The sequence below is a fragment of the Numida meleagris genome, chromosome 4 (assembly GCF_002078875.1).
Source record: "Numida meleagris isolate 19003 breed g44 Domestic line chromosome 4, NumMel1.0, whole genome shotgun sequence".
In the NCBI taxonomy this organism is placed as follows: domain Eukaryota; kingdom Metazoa; phylum Chordata; class Aves; order Galliformes; family Numididae; genus Numida; species Numida meleagris.
The window spans coordinates 56656580-56673470 of NC_034412.1; the positions used below are offsets into that span (position 1 = coordinate 56656580).

General features: G+C 40.0%; 1 long non-coding RNA gene across 1 annotated transcript; it reads left to right on the forward strand.

Annotated features, from left to right (window-relative positions):
• LOC110398758 lies at nt 384-15475 on the forward strand. The gene is made up of 3 exons (XR_002438601.1): nt 384-461; nt 12956-13022; nt 13629-15475. It is a non-coding gene; the product is annotated as an uncharacterized LOC110398758 (long non-coding RNA).

Sequence of the window (16891 nt, forward strand, 5' to 3'; positions counted from 1 at the left end):
CTTTTCCTCCCAGTTCTGCAGGGTAAAGTCAGGGCCTTTGTGAGGGCAAGTTCCAAGTTTAGGTATCATATAAGGTTTTTTCCTACAACTGACTTAGCAGGGTATAGTTAACTCCTCTGATGTGTAGAGGCTACTCTTGCAGGGATGCCTTCTACCTTAGCAAAGCATACCGCAGATAAATTCTTCATGGCTATAGCAGCCACACAGGAGCAAATTTCAGGCAAGTTATGAACAGAAGTTCCCTCGGAGGAGCTCTCCCTTCAAAGATCAAGGCACCCCCTAGCAGGTGATGGTTTGACTCCTACTCTCTAAGCTCTGGTCCTGTCCTCCACTAGCACGGTATGGCTAAGCCAGGTGCAATGCATTCTTTCAACAACACCTGGGCCTTCCCTGGGAGGGGGTGTGTGTGCTGGCAGCAGACCTGTGGCAAATGCCTTTGCAATACTGCAAGCAGGGAGTAGGTCTGAGTATTTTCTACCTTTTTTTTTTTTCTTCCCTCTCAGTTTGTCTTGTATTTTCTCTTACTTTAAACATGCTTTCATAACATTTCAGTTACGAGATGCCTGCTTCTTTTTAGGGGGGCACTGGAAAGATGCGTGCAGAACTGCTGTAGGGCTCTTTGCTGCATGGCAGCCATTTTGCAGCAGAGCGCAGCTTAGATTTTGGCAGGAAGCGAGTGTTTGCCAGCCAAGCAGTGGCTCTCACCCTGCTAAAAACTTCAGAAGTGACCTCAGTGCCCAAGTTTTGAATCCCCAAATCAAGGCAAGCTCTTAGGGGAGAAGATAGGAACTTAGAAGTGCTGGCAGGCCTGAGGTGCAGCCGTTGGAGTGCATATGTGAGGAGCTGTATGCGTGCAATAATTGCACGCACTTTGCTGAGGTGAGCTGTGGTCTTGGGCATCTGTGTGGTGACACCAGGAGCCTCACAGTGGCTGCAGGGACTTGAAGTTAGAGCACTGTGATCTTTGTGGAGGTAAAGTGAAAAAAGTTCTTGGAGATTTCTGAGAGGCTTGTGTTTGGGTAGGAGCTGGGTGGGGGCAACGGGAGGGCAGGCTGACTGGAGCTCCTGTGGCAAAATGAGGGCTCTTTTTTTTTTTTTAAAAGGTAGACCGTGTCAAAAGGCAGTATATATTTTTATTAAATAATGACTGTACTTAGTAGTTTAAAAGCTCTGGCACTCCTCGGAGGACTGCAGCTCTGACAGGGTTAGGTTGCTCTGACAATGCACCTAGCTTTTCTAAGGTGTAAGAGTGAAATGCCTACAACTTATTAAGGTTAAACTGGCCCCCAGAGCCTGATCCATATTCAGGTCTTATTTCAAGTGGCTGGAATGAGGCTTCCATTTATTTTGGGTTACTTTCAGGCTGGCTGTTGGCAGTGCCAAAGGCAGCTGGATGTCTCCTGCTGGGCTGGCTCTGTCCATATTATGGTTTGATGTAGCAGGGAGACAAACTAACAGGAACTGTGATAATCAAGTTGCTGGGGGGAAATCAGAGTGGAAAGCAGAACTTCAGTCTTGGGAAACAAATGTCGGCAAAGTCGGGTAATATCCAGGAGATGGAGAACGGGCTGGCAGAGGACGTGAGGGAGAAATGGTGCGAGGTTTTTGTGCATGTATTTGTCACATTTTGAATTGAATTCACAGGATGGGTTGCAGACCAAAATGATCTTGAAGGCAAGTTTTTATCCCAAAGTTGACAGTTGAAAGCAAATGGAAGTGTGCTATTATGAGGGCAGTGGGGTGAAAGGGTATCATAATTTTGAGTTTGAGTGCATTTACTTGTAAGGAAACTTGATTACATGTGAGTTTTTACTGTTGCTTGGAGATGGGGAAAAAGAGAGCCCAGCATAACAACATCAAATGAGGTAAAAGTGAAATAAATCTGTACAGCAATAGATAGGTCTTGAGAAATGCAGAATTTCAGTAATAGGCAATAGCATAAGGGTCAGCATGGCCTGTGGATTCTGAGTAAACGTGAATTTCAAGCAACTTTTCTTATATATATATAAGAAAAAAAATATAAGAAATATATATATATATATATATATTATTGCAGTAACCTGCTGAGCTGAAAAGGAAAAGGAGGATACCAGACAGCAAGGACTTCTCTCTGGAGAGCAGCTAAGTTCTAAATCAATCCAATAGTGTTCTTGAAATATCAGTGAATGTTTCCAAGCATTATATTAAAATTTCATGATCAGTAGTGCTGAAAGCTGCACTACACACAGGCTAAAATAAGTGCTGACAATTCACTAGCATTTGAATTTAATAAAATGTTGTTCACCAGTGTTAGCTGCAATGCACTGTCTGGATTATCTTCTTGATTAGAAATTACCTGTCAAAACAGTCCCTTTTTGTTAGGTGAGTGTAGATCAAAGACAGTATTGCTTGCCCTCTTGTGTATTGAGTGCCAGGAATAGGTGGCTGCTTATCCAAACTTAATCTAGCTGCTAAGGAAAGTAGTCTTTTTCCTTTCTGTAAACATATTATGATCTGCATCAAAGGAATGCCTGTAGGCCCAGCTGAATTCAGGACTCCACAACTCCAGTCAGATGCAGTCCCTGCCCTAAAGACTTAAAGTGTAAATAGACGAGAGCTGAGGTGTGGGGAATGGGAGCAGGTATTTCAAAAGAAAGCAGAGCATGATTGCAAGGGCTACTATAGTTATCTTTAGAAAACCTTATGAATTCTGTATTAAATTTATGCTATTTATGGCTTTAGCTATCCCATATGCTACTTAAAATGGGACTTAAGTATCCAGGGGATTCTTTAAAGATATACACAAGGAACTGGATTTTTATTTTTTACTAAAAGCAAATGGATGGTGTTTTCTTGTTGTTGGTTGGTTGATTTTTGGTGGTTGTTTTTTTTTTTTTTGGCATCTCAATTTGAATACAGACAATGTTTACGTATTGTGACACTGTGTTGAGTTACCTAACTTTTGACTGCTAGTTAGTTAAGGCTCACTATGTGCTGCTGTGGCTGTTTGTTTGCTTGCTGCTTTTTTCTTTGTTTCTCCATTATGTCATACACTTTCAAATCCTTAACACGTGTAAGGGATTTTGAAAGCAACTTTTTCCCATGTCTTAAAACTGCTTGGCTGTCTGTATGATGCTCTACGATGGTCTTACTAGCTTTTGTTGAAGTTCTTCCATTTGTGAATGATCCAGTATTCACTGGAGGGCAGATGAGCCTGGTGAACTGGGCAGGTGAACTGTCACTCATGCTACCACCTAGACTGAATGAAACTTGGCTTCTTAGCTGTGCTGCATGGTTTATGATATATATTTTTCATATTTCAGGATTCCTTGGGGATGGGATCTTTCCTGGGGGATGACTTGATGGTGAGGCACTAGAACAGGCTGTCTAGAGAAGCTTTGGATGTCCCATACCTGGAGATGTTCAAGGCCAGGTTGGTTGGGGCCCTGGGCAGCCTAATCCAGTGGGTGGCAGCCCTTCCCAAAGCAAGGGGGTTTGGAACTAGATGATCTTTAAGATCCCTTCCAACCCAAACCATTCTATGATCTGGAATGCTCCTTGCTTCAGGAATTGCTTCCAGGAATGTAAATATACTATTTGTTCTAGTTGATAATTGGGTGCCTGTTATGGAACAACTTTGGGAATAATGAATTAGGGCCTTCTCTCACATCCTCTTGTCTTGAGGTGTCCTCTCCTGGGATGTTGGAAAACTGGGTTTACATCACTGCTTAATCTTAAAAGTTGTTATGAATAATAAACAAAAAAGTTAGGGGACAGTTGGGGCATACCAACGCTTCTGTTTTCATAAGTGAAGACTTGAGTTTTCTGAGGCATTTCGTATTTAATGCTGTGTAAGAGGCTTTCAGTAATTCTGCAGCAGCTGGCAATTTCTGAATGGTATTGCCTGGAGGAGGTGGGTATAGGCTTGTCTAATATTGGAAATTATGATATTTGAGCAATTAAATGTAATATTGCATGTTTTGTACTAAGAAAAATCTTTCATGAACTTCAGGTGACTCTGACCGTTAGAACTTTTAATGCACGGTCTCAATTAGTCCACTAAACCCCTTGCTTTGACTAGTTGTTCACAGCTTCAGTGAATTGATTCTTTTTTTCCCATGTAGTGGCAGGGGCTGCTGACCAAACGTCTAAACTATTTATTTATTTATTTATTCCTTAATGTAGTTTGTGCATTTTTAAATACTCTGGTCTTTCCTTATGTGGCCAATTATCTGCCTGCTATTTGCTTATAAATGTGAAATTTAAGCAAACTGATTTTTATAGTACTTATCCAGGATATGGTATAGCAAAACAATAAATCATGTTGTGGGACTACATTGCCTCACAGTAATGGCCATGAAGCCTTCTGTGGGAAGACTATTCATTACAAATTAGCAGGCAAGCAAACGTGTATTCTCAAATAAGCAGTACCTTGCTCATTTACTTTGACAATTGTTTGTTAAATAATTCATGACAACACTTCTTTGTGATCAACTAGTAAATATACCTTAGCAGTATGTCTCACTGGAGTAAAAAAAAAGGAATAGTAACATGCAACTTCCTTGCAGAAATATTGTACTAAGTATTTGAGAAACAGGCTTGGTCTAATGGGAATAATCATGTTTGTAGAATATGCAGAATGTGGATGAGTAGCAATCAGTACACCCCAGAGACTCTAATAAACACTGAAAGAGAAAACTAGGGGCAGCAGGGGGTCCTGTTCCATGCAAGGACTCAGTCCTACCATGTCACCATCTCAGAACTTTGGCTTGGTTATTTCTAATTGCCATTATTGCAAGCACTGTCAAGGCAACAGTTTGGATTAATTTTGCCAGTTCTGTTTATCTGGTGCTGGGTGCAAAAGATACATACAGATGCCCTCAAATTTCTTTTCTTTCTTTTTTTTTCTTATATGACACTGTTTTGAAAACTGCAAAGCAGAGGCGGGGGGGTGCAGTGCTAGAGTGCATGCTTAAAAGATGAGATGATGGTTTTTTCTACTATAGGTTTCTTTGAGATGGGGTGGGCTTCAAAATTTTTTCTGTCCCGTAGATCTCTCACTTTTGTGGCACAAAATGTGCTCTGCAGCTTCAGAGCTCCAGTTAGAATTCTTATGGTAAGAAGGACAGGTGGGAAATTAAGAAATGGCAGGCGGTTGCAGCTACCTTCAGCCAAATGAGTTAAACTGGGCTTATTTTATTTCCTGCTACTCCTCTCTTCTTCCCCCAAAAACACACACCCAGTACACTTCCTGTTCTATGTGAATAGTGGCTGGCTCATTTGAAAATAGGGTTTCAGTTGACCAGAAACTCTCCTTTACTTACTGAATTTGGTGCAAACTAGGTGTTGTCAAGGAGTATTGTTTGTGGTTTTTTGATGTTGTTGTTGTTCTGTTTAAACTATGGAGCCTTTGAACAGTAAACTAGCTTGAAGTTTTCTGGCTCAGTTTATGAGAGGGCATTAGTGCCTAGAGAGGCATCTGTGCTTAACCAAAACATGGAGCATGTCTCCTACAATAACAGAAAACAATTTCATACCCTCTTTCATCCAACTGGAATGCTCCACAACTTCCATGTTGTCTTTGAGGACCTTCTTAACGCCTCCATCTAATTGACAGTTGGTCTGATGCACACTTGTTTTGGGACTAGCATTTGTTTGGATTTAATACCCACTCTCTTCCCAGGATATTTCCATGATGGTAAGATAAAGAAGCCATGTTTGGTGTTCTGCCTTTTTAGGGAGATTGTTCATCGTAACTACCCCTGACCCCATACCCCCTTCCTTTATACTAGTAGTCTTGTTTTGTACCTCTTCTGTTGGATTAGTCATCCTTAACTGAAAACTTATTTTGAATTTGTGACGTCAGGAAGGGTCTTGGCCATGAGCCATCTTTCAGTCTGTGCTGCCTATTGACAGTCCACAATGTCCTTTGGGTACTGATTGTTCTGTGCCAATCCTTGTATGGCAGATAGCATGGACAGAGCGCAGATAATTCATCTGTGGTAATCTGGGCAAACTAATGTGCGGATGTGTTAGTCAGTATGGTGGCTGTTGCTACAGAGTCAACATCTGTTCAAGGTTACTGTGTACTGGACATTGGAGATTTTTGCTCTTTTTTTTTTTTTCTTCTTCTTCCCTTCTTTCTTCCCAGTGTGCTAAAAACAGGGAAATATCCATGGTAACTGCATCTTATGCTATGGCAAATGTTGAATTTGTGTATGTGAAACAGTGACAGCTGCATGGTACCCTTCCTAAGCATTTTCAGCATATGTATATTGGGCAGGATAAGAGGATTACATCATACATTACCAACTGCAAGGCATCAGAGATTCAGTATCCTGTGTTTGTACTTCTCTTACGCTTTTCTTTAATCTATAGCAGCAAGATACTGGGAAAATATGCCTTGCCAGCAAACTCTCCAAGTTTGTGAGTTTTTGGAGTGTGTAATTAATGTCCTTTGAGACACTTCCAAGTGAGAAGAAAGAAAGAAGTGTAAATTTACTCATACTTTCTATTATTTCTGGGCTCAAAGATCCATGTCCTACTCAGAATCAAATGTCGCTTTGAGAAACCCCTGGAATTACTGACAACTTCCAGGTTTCTGAACAGGACCTTGTCAAGTTCTCAAGCTGATTTTTGGGTTTTGTTTTGAATTTGACTGTTAACAAATCTTTGGGCATATTAACGGCTTTCTTGAGAACCTGGACAGTGGTGAAGTGACTGTGAATTGAGAAACAGCTGTACCCGGTGAGAGCAAATGTCCAACTTAAGCAACAACCCATTCACTGGGTAGTGTACAGTCCAAATGCAGAATGTTGTGATAACCTTTAGGAGATTTTGAAACTGCTAACTGTTGATTTCAGTGTTAAAAAATATATAAGCAACTGGTAAGCATTTGTATACTTTCATCTCCATTAATTTCTTTGGCTGCCTGGTCCAAACCCGCATTTTAGCCCAAACTGATCATGACCTGTGAAGAAATAATTCTGTACAAATTTGTGTGTCCAATTTAGGTCTGAAGGGAGAAAACCTGATTTTTTTTCTAGGAGGCTGCAACTATAGGACAGATTAAAAATATGCTGTGATAATAAATTGGATTTTCAACTTCAAATCTTGTTTGAAATAAAGAAAAAATAAATGATTTAAAATTATAGTTTTGTTGCTGAGGCTGTGTTGTAGGACTGTCTCTTTTATGTCTTCCTGCCTGTTAAGTTTTGGTAGCCAAAACTCACAAAAATATCTTGCAAACTGAAGACAAATCTATGAAAATCAGTGTGATTGCTCATTCTTTGGTCCTACTGGACCTTTTCTTCAGGATGTGCATACAGAATGTCAGTTGATGCTTCCATTAAAGATGTTACTTTCCCTTTAGTGATTCAGGTGCAGCAGTTGCTGGAGTTTTGCTGTTTGCCATCGCTGAAAGCACAAAAGGAGTCAGTGTACAAAGAGGTGTGATAGGCACTTTTATGCTGGAGTAATACTGATTGATGTGGTACAATGTTCAGAGCCAGGTTCCTGACTCTTCTCGTGTTCTCAAGGACATTGTGCATATCCTCTTTAATATTCAGAGTGCCTGTTTTCATTTCCTTTTATTTGACTGTGGGTTCTGCAAATTTGGCTAGGACCAGAAATCCTCCAAGTTCAATAACAACTACACACATTTCATTATCCATGTTCACACTTTTTCCCAGGCCAGCATTTAAAACCTACACAAGAAATGAATTTAATTACATTGTAAAATACAGAAATAATTTCCAGATGTAATATTGAGACTCTAGGGACAGTAACTTCTTGTTTCTTTAAATATAGCATGCCTATTTAGGTCATAATTTCAGATACGATGTTTCTTGCTCCTTGTAACAGATTTCGAGGAATAATCAGCCTCTTTGGATAGGGTATTGCTCTGTACAGTATGTTTGGAAGATGATGACCCAAACCCCAGATGTGGGTTCAGAATTGCTTTTTCTGTTTTCAATGAAGTCAGTGGATTTGCATCTTTCTGTGCATGTAGTATTTACTTGCTGGTCTGAGCTATGGATTAATTTTTTTTAATTTCAAAGAGCAGTAACCTGTCCCAACACCAACGGAAATGAATGCCTGCTAGTACTTCCATTAAATGGAAATGGGGAGACAAGCACAATGGCAAGAATGCTGAAATGAGACAGGTATTACAGGCAAACCACTGGATTGTGTTAACAGCAGTGGAGAACTGCAGGGGCAGATCTGGTTGCTAAACTGACTGAATTTTCAGGATTTTTGCAGACGTGTGTATCTGTAAGGAGATTGCTCTTTCAGAAATCACAGCCATAGATGAGTTGTTCAAGGCAGGTAGTGGGTTACAATAATAGAGACTTCTGTCCCTACAATTGCTCAGTACCCAGGATGAGACTTATATCTATGTAGACACTTCTGCATGCGCAAAGCAAGCAGGCAAGTCTGATAATTAACTATTAACATCAGTGCAACTGAATTTGAGAATGATGGATGTGACATTAAATGCTTTTTACCGTAAGAATGCTCTATTGCCTATAAGCCACTGCTATTCAAGGTTCTCAAACAGCTGCTATTTCAAAACAGTCATGTAAGTTTGGGTTTGATTTATTTCTCTTTGATCTCTAGGAGGATTGGGGATTTGTTTGTTGATAATAACAGATGCAGTTAGGTACTTGATACCAAGGTGTCCGAGTCCATACTCTTGCAGTCTTTAGCAGGAGTCAGTAGAGTGTTTTCCAAGTTTGGATGCCTATGATGGCAGGCATGACATCAGAACTGTTTCCTCCAGCTGAGCTGCAGTGTTTGGCTATGGCAGAAGCCAGTTTGGCTTCTGGACTTCTTCAGCTGTATTGTAGACCATTGTTTGAGTTGTGACTCAACCTGTTAGTGGCCATGCTATTTGTGTGTGTTTATTGTTTAGACATGATGAATGAGTTCAAACTGATCTCCACCTTGTGCATAGTTCTGGCCCCTCTCAGCTCCTTGTGTCCCCTCAGCCTCCTTTGTTTTCAGGGCAGTATGAGAAGCGGAGAAACTGAAATGGATCTGTACAGCACTATTCAGCAGCAGTCGAATATGGGTGTGTTATCAACATCGTTTTGCTCCAAAAGCCAAAACAAAGCAACATACCAGATGGTATGAAGAAAGTCACCCTTACCCCAGCTGAAACCAGGACATGGTTACACTCAGTGAAATCGCCTGCAAATTTGGTCTCCTCCTTTCCAGAGGAAAGAAGAAATATTCTTCAAATTTCTAATCTAAATGTTAAGCTTCCATAGGGAACCTTGATGCTGTCTGACAGCTGTTTTGTAGCATGAATGTAACTGATGGAGCTGCTAGAAGCCTATCCAGCAGTGGAAACAACCAGATAAAGGTTTACAGATGATATTGTCAAATCCTCCTGGTGGTGTTTTTAGAAAAGCCAGATATGTTCTGTCCCATAGGACTGTTTTGATCACTGTACTGTGATCTCTCTTGTTCACAACTGGTCCCTCCAGAAGAAAACATAGCAACCTGTAGAGAGCTTTAGAATTAAAGTGCCCAGGATATGGTGGTGGATTTTTTTTTTTTCTTCCAGTGGTACCAGGATGGCATTCCAGGTATCTCCAACTGAACAAGTAGTAGGAGGAGGAAGAGTGAGAGTATTGAAAGGAAGGGAGAACTTCTGGCTACTAGTAGCTGTGTGTCATCTTGGGGAATAAAAGTACTACTTTGAACAGCAATAAGAAGACAGAATACAAGCTTCTTGAATCTCTGATGGTTAAACAAATTATGTGTATGTGTGTAGATGGGTTATTTAGAATTATATGGTGAATTTAATTTAAATTGATCTTCAAAGGGATATCAACAAACTGTTTCATTTGCCAGGGGAAATCACCTTTTATTGTTTTTAAATGAGAATGGTAATTAGAAGGAAGTTTGGGTGAAAATTGATTCTTGAGCTAGCTTGTTACTTCACTATTCACTACAATACCAAAGGGAAATAGCCATGTCCCCATCTAATCTGAACCCGTCAATAAGTGCTCAAAGATGCACATGGCTTCTTAATGAAGTCTATAATTAAAAGGAGGAAGGGAAACCCTCTGGACTAGGACCTGAATAAAGGGTCAGCTTTCTCTCTTGTTTCTTGTCCCTTCCCTTCATGTTCTGCATGGTCTAGTCTTAACTCAGGATTGCTGCTCTCGTTGTAAGTATTGTTTGCCCATGAAGTAGAAACGTAAATTGAGAACTATAATCTGATCAGGCTAAGAAGGGTAAATTGAGAACGATAATCTGATCAAGCTAAGAAAACTAGTGCCAATTTCTATCAAGTCAAGAAGAGATACTATTCTCTAAAGTAATATGCAGATGCAATGTGCTCAGATAGCAAAGTTGTTATTCCATTACGTGGATATTCCTGACCAGCAGTGTGGAAGGGTAAGGGCTAGAATTTAACCTAAAACCATTAAGGGAATCTAAATTTGCCAGATACTTAGCTCTTACATCACATAAGCAGCTGGGCACTTAAAGGCAGGAGCACCTCATGCCCTTGCCGTCTCCATGATCATCACCTTACTTTTCATGCATTTGCATGAGTGTTGACTTTTTCTGGCAATCTCTTTAAGAAAAGCTGTAAAGTAAGGTATGCAATTGTAGGTGTGCGTATAACACTTGGGTTCTGAAGTCTTGAGGTTGTCCAAGTCCCTCTCCATTGGTAAGGCTTGTGCAATAATGAACAACTGCCTTGGGGTTTTTGTGATACCTGTGATACTCAGACATCCCTTATCTGTTTCCACAGCAGCATACATATACTTACCTTCAAGAGAAAATGAACATGAGGTTTCAGTTGTTTTTTTTTTGTTTGTTTGTTTTAAGTTTAGTTATACATGGGAGTAAAGAAGGAGGTAAATGGGAAAATTGTCCTGGACGTTTTAACAAACTGTGTTGCAGAGTAATTGTATCTTTCATACACAGTTCCTCTGTCCTGTCAGGGGTAATCCTGTCTGAATATTCAGAGTGCGGAAGAAGAGTGTTTGTTTTGGTGGGGATTTCTGCCAGAATGGATGTTTGAAATGTTATTGTTATTCTTAAGGTGTGCATACTCAGCACAACGTATTCATTCTTGGTTGCCTCTTCATTCTTTTAGCCAATTACAGCAATTTATTAGTGCATGAATATGCAACAAAGTAATCCTCAACAGATTTTTTTTCTCCATTCTGCTTATGAATGTCGCCTGCATTTTTTTGTTCCCACTTGCCTTTCCAGCTGCTGGGGTGTGTGTTTCTCAGAATTAGAATATTTCATCTCTTTCTTGAATGGCTTTGATTAAAGCTACAGGCTTCGCTAATGCTGGTTATTTCTCTTGGTTTCAAAACTAAAATAATAACAGTAACAATATTAAAAAATGAAAAAATCCCACAAACTTGCTTTTTCTCACCATGATTCTTGTATATGTTGACTGAAATGTGTGAGGAAAGCCACGTGCATGTGTGGGCTTAAAAGACATGTCTTAGAATAGATGCATGTATGTACGGACAAGAGTATGAATCGCATGGTGTGGGAGCTATTGTGGAGATATCTAAGGGCAAATTGTGTTTTTGTTTTTTTTAATGCTAACAACTAAGTAGAAAATAAAAGGTTTCGGGCTTCCATTAGCTATATCATTACAATAGTTGCGCTATCAATTTAGTAGTTGGTTTTTTTTGTCTTGATTTACTGTTGCCACTCAATTGAAATCTTGAAAAGTGCATGTACATTCATAGATCTTGAGGAACAAGTTTAGAATCATTTATATTCTTCTTTTGTTGCTCTTATGTCCAAAGTTGTCCAGTACTATATAAGACAGTTTTTATTGTAAGTTTGTGGATAGTAAGTGTTGCATTTTTATAACATCACCTTGTCAGCGTGTACCTGATCCAAAGAGGACTGGGAATATTGTTTACAACTGTTGGGCTAACTAATGAGTGACTGTAACTTAAGTCTGTGAAGTGTTGCCATTTTACACTTGTCTGTCCAGCATGGGTGTTCTGGCTGCTGAGCTCCTTTGGGGGACTAATGTGCACTGAGGTGGGTTAGGTCCAGTGCCAACAAGAGGCAAAAGACAATTTAATAATGATGCTGTCTGCACAGATTGGCCAGCTGGACATTTCCAAAGCAGGTGGCAGCATTCTTATACTTGAGAGAGAAAATAAAATGTGAGAACTTTAAATTGGACACATCATCTCCTACTAAAAAGCTATGCAAATTAGAACCCTATCGTTAAATGCAAGCTAGAAGAAGCAGCCTCCCAATGTATTTGATCAGACTGTGTGGTTTTGATCGAAATGATTTCACTTTTTACCAAGGATTTACCTTTTTATAAATTATGTTTAGTTAACTTGAACGTGAAATGAGACTTCTATCTCTGGTCCCTCGATAACACTGAAATTATACTAGTTACAATTTTACAAATCTGACAAATCCCTGGTAATCGCTATCTGAGTTGAAATCTAATTAATAGTAGTATAGCATTACAGTCTTACCTCCTTTGTGAAATTTAATAGTCACTTGGTGACTTTCAGACACAAGCTGCCTTGTAGGCATACATACTACTGCAACAGACCTAGGAATATGCAAATCCTAAACACTCAGCAGTTTGCAGTTTAATGTGACGTTGACGTTGAGACCTTTCCTGAAAGTTTCTGTTCCACAAAGAGGAGATTAAAATAACATTTTCCTTGTTTTTGTTCTGCCTGTGTGCTCTGGGGAAGTGCTCCTCTAGATTTTTTTTTTCTCTTTGTTTTAACTCCCTGCATGTGGCATGTGCGTAAGCTGGAGAGAGCTGATTTATTTTTTTCTTTCATTTTTTCCAGATCCTTGTGAAATGTTTACTGTTCCATATGTTTGCAGGATTATGCTTTGCTATATTGTCTGAAGTTCCTTTGGCAGAATAAGGGATAGTTTTCCTTCAGTAGAGTGTCTAATATTGCTCAGCTAAAGCTATATATTTTCTCTCTCCATTTAGATCTGTTCATGGTTTGGTACAGAAACACAGTGGAAGTCAGGTCCAGAGAACAGCTATTTAATTAAAGGTCAGAATTTCAATTCCTTTCCCTCAGAATTTTAGCGTACATTTGAAATGGTGCACACTGATCATCAAGTTCTCTACCAAAGCAGCTGATCAACCCAAACTTCCTTCTTAGAGGGAAGGAAATAAGAAAGTGAGCATTTGACTTAATATTCTGACACTTGAGCCCTTTAACAAAGCTTTAGACCTTCTAGCCTGCTTACAATAAAGGCAATTCAATTTTGTGTTTTTAAAGAACTTCCCCATCCAAACAGACTAACTTTGGTGCATTTGGATTTCACTGCAACTACAGTGCCCAAATCCATGGTTGGATTTCAGGAGCATGTAGATTGGGTATTTATAAAGAGTAACATAACAGCACAAGCAAAGTGCTTTATTGGCTCGGTGTTACATGTGATTCAAACAGAAACATGATCCAAAGGAAGAAATGAAGAACATGAAGGCAATTTTTTTCCTTCTCTGAAATCTGCCTCTTTAGCTGGCTGCTACCTGTTAGGAGGTTTGGTATAAGACCTGTTTGTTATAGTCAGCTGCTTGGAGTGAGCCCATAACACTCCATGGATCTGTTTCAGACTTGGGTACATCATTTTGGTTTTTTTTTTTCATTTAGGTAGCATGGCAGATGAGACGGGAATGCGTCGTGGTTCTATGTAACAGGGTCAAAACCATCTGGAAACCACGTCCAGCAACCTTAGCTTTGCATACTTTTAATACAGTAAATACAACCAGAAAGAAAGTATCTGACTTTTTTAAATGGATCTGTTGACCATAATTCAACTGATCAGTTGTTGCATGTTCAAATTCTAACCAGACTTACTGTAGTGTGTTCTGTTCCCAAGGTCACCAAAGATAGAGTGCAGCATCTGGAAAGCCACCTACTCTAGCTTATCCCTTGTGTGCTAGCTTTTTTTGAGGTTAAAGAAGTTGATTGGTGACAAGAACCTTCTGTTTGGTTAATTTATGCTGATGTGAAGTTGTGTGCTAGAATGCTGGTAACTGAAGGAAGCATTTCCATGATTTTCAGATAAGCAAGATGTACATTAGATGCAATACCGCATTGCGGTATTTTGACCAAAATCCTAGCATACTGATTTCCATTTTAGTTCTGATGAGCGCAGGCCTGAAGTGAAGTGGTAGGAGGGGAGAAGAGGAATAGTAGAAAGTGCTAACACTTTGAAAATACCTAGAAGACTTCTAAAAGATAGAAAACCAATGAAACCTTGGGACAGCCTACAGGCAAACCTAACTTGTCTCCAACATGCATCTAGTCTGGAATTTCATCGTACCTCTGATTGAGGAAAGAAAGACCAATTAACTCGGGAAAACATGGATTGCATTACATATGCATTCACTGCCAAAGGGGGAGAATGTCGATTACTTAACACAAAAGTGCTGGAGCCATTAGTACAGCCTTTTAGAGTTGAAATAAACATGTGTATTATATGCCTGTAAATCCCGATGGACAGCATGACTGGTGTCATATTCCACAGTGGATCCATTAGCAATATAATGTCATCTAACCACAGGCCATGCTAATGGTTTAAATTAGAATGTGTGGGTGTTTTTTTAATTTATAAACGACACTGCTGTGCGATTAAAATAAACCTCTTCAGCACAGAACCGCTTCTTTCATGAAAGCCTTTGTGATGCATCACTTCAAGCAATATCAGTGAATGGGAAGGTGCGAAACTAAGATTTCTGAGCGTGCAAGAACTAACAAAGGGTTCAGCCAAATAAAATGCATTCATGTAGTGCTTGATAGCACAGAAAAAGGGACTGGAATGTCTTAAAAAGCAACTGAATTCCAATTTTGGGCAGGTGACAAAGGACATACAATGGTATGTCTGTGCAAACCTGATTCATAGCTGAAAATAATTGGCTCCACCATGCTATGGACAACAGTGCCCCACTGGTAGTAGTGATGCTAATTGCTATGAGTAGAGAAAGGAGTAGTTGTCGCGGGTCCAACACAGAAAAGAATGTGTGTAAAGCAAAATCTAAAAATCAAAACCATGACCTCAGCACAGAAAACAGAAGGTAGTATGAACTTGGGAGCTCTTACCCTCTTTCATGATTGCCTTAAATGTCTCTGCCAAACATATGAAGGATACTACTGGAGGTTTAAACCTTTTCCGAAGACACAGTGCTCGTGTCCTGTACAGCTTCCCACATAATTGATCTATCAAAGCACTTCACCAGAAGTCTGTGTTACACTGGAATGCTACTGATTCATGTTCTCTTCTGGAGCTGGGGGACAGACTGCAGACCTTGATGCTTTATAGCTAACCAATACCACTGTTCGCAGTGCTTCCCTTAAAGTTGTCCATCTACTACTGTTTCCTTCTGAAAATGCAGATGTTTCTCTTTTCTCATCTTTCATATCACTTATGAGCTTAAAAATTCATGTTCAAGTGAAGATAAACTGTTAAGTACAGTAAATAAAGAGCTCCTTACAGAATGTCTGATGTGGGTGCAGTTGGAGGAGAAGGAAAGACTGGAAATAACCACTTCTAGTGAAAAAAAGAAGCAAGATGGAGACACTGTGCTCATCAGAATTTACCTGAAATGCTCTTATTTCAATTTAGTAGGATGCTAACTCCACCACAGAGTTCTCTGCTAAGGTGCTGGAGTGTGTCAGTCAGTTCAGTTCTGATTCTTTACTGGTAATTGCTCTTACTGCAAAGATGATTTAATTGTAATAATAGAGGCTTCCTGACCACATACAGTGCTTCACTTGCCTTGAACTGGCTGGCCTACTGGGAGACTGTGAGCAGAGCTCGCAAACAGCTTAGTGAACCACATCGCAGCCCAAGCTTACATCCCTGCTTTACTGAGAGACACGACTTTTTCAATAAAAGCATTGGAGTGGCAGTACCTGTTTTCTAAATGGGTTTGCATGGGTCAGCTACTGGAGTGGAACAGACCCATGCTGTGCTCACCAAATCAAGAAGTATTAAGTACCGTATCCCTGAGAGAGGGAGGAAAACTGTAATCCAATTTGTTGTATGGAGATGACAGCAGAGGTTCAGATAGACGGAAAGCAGGATGAAGCATGGTGGGAAAGTGATCCTCTTCAATCTGTATTCGAAAAGGGAGTGAGACAGCCTTCAGGGAAGTAAATGATTCTAGTACTTCTACAGTGAAATAAGCGCTAGACAGAGAGATAAATCTTAACTCCTTGCTATACCATGTCTGTCTTTGGAAAAACTCTGTTGCATTTAGTTCTACCCAAAATATTTTCTAATTTCACTGTCTGTTCGCATTTTTACGTATATATCTATGCATGTTTGAGGAGTGCCATTCAAGAGAATGTTTTAACTTCCTTGAAGTGTGCGATTAGATCTCCCATACATTATTTTTATAAATGCCTTTTTCTGAAAGTTGAGTACTTCCTGGGAATTTGCTCTGATACCCGTAGCTGAAACACTGGCCTGTGATTGTAAAGTGGAAGGTGCTACTTGCTTCTTTTTAACAATTTTTTTTTTTACAGTCAAAGCCAACTCTCAGATTGTTTTTTCTCTGACTGAGTTAAAGGGAGCTGAAATATTTGTTTAGTTCTCTTCGTTGTTGGGGACAGGGCACTTTCTATGGGAACTGATAAGAAAGACATTTTAAGAACTGCCTGTAGTTGACACCTAGCACTGCGTGATTTCTCTCGGACAGGCTAAGAGGTTAAATTGCAGCTGTAAGTAGAGCTGTGGTACTCTAACTGTGACTCCTAGCTCCAGAGCTAACTCTGATTACTGCCGGAGTTGGCTGACAGGACTTTGTAAGCCCCATGCTGAGCTCGGGCAAAGTGGTACAGCTCTGCCCTGGCTCTGCAGGTCTGCTTTGTGAAGTGTTGTTCTGCGGTGAGCCCATTTAGCATTAGCT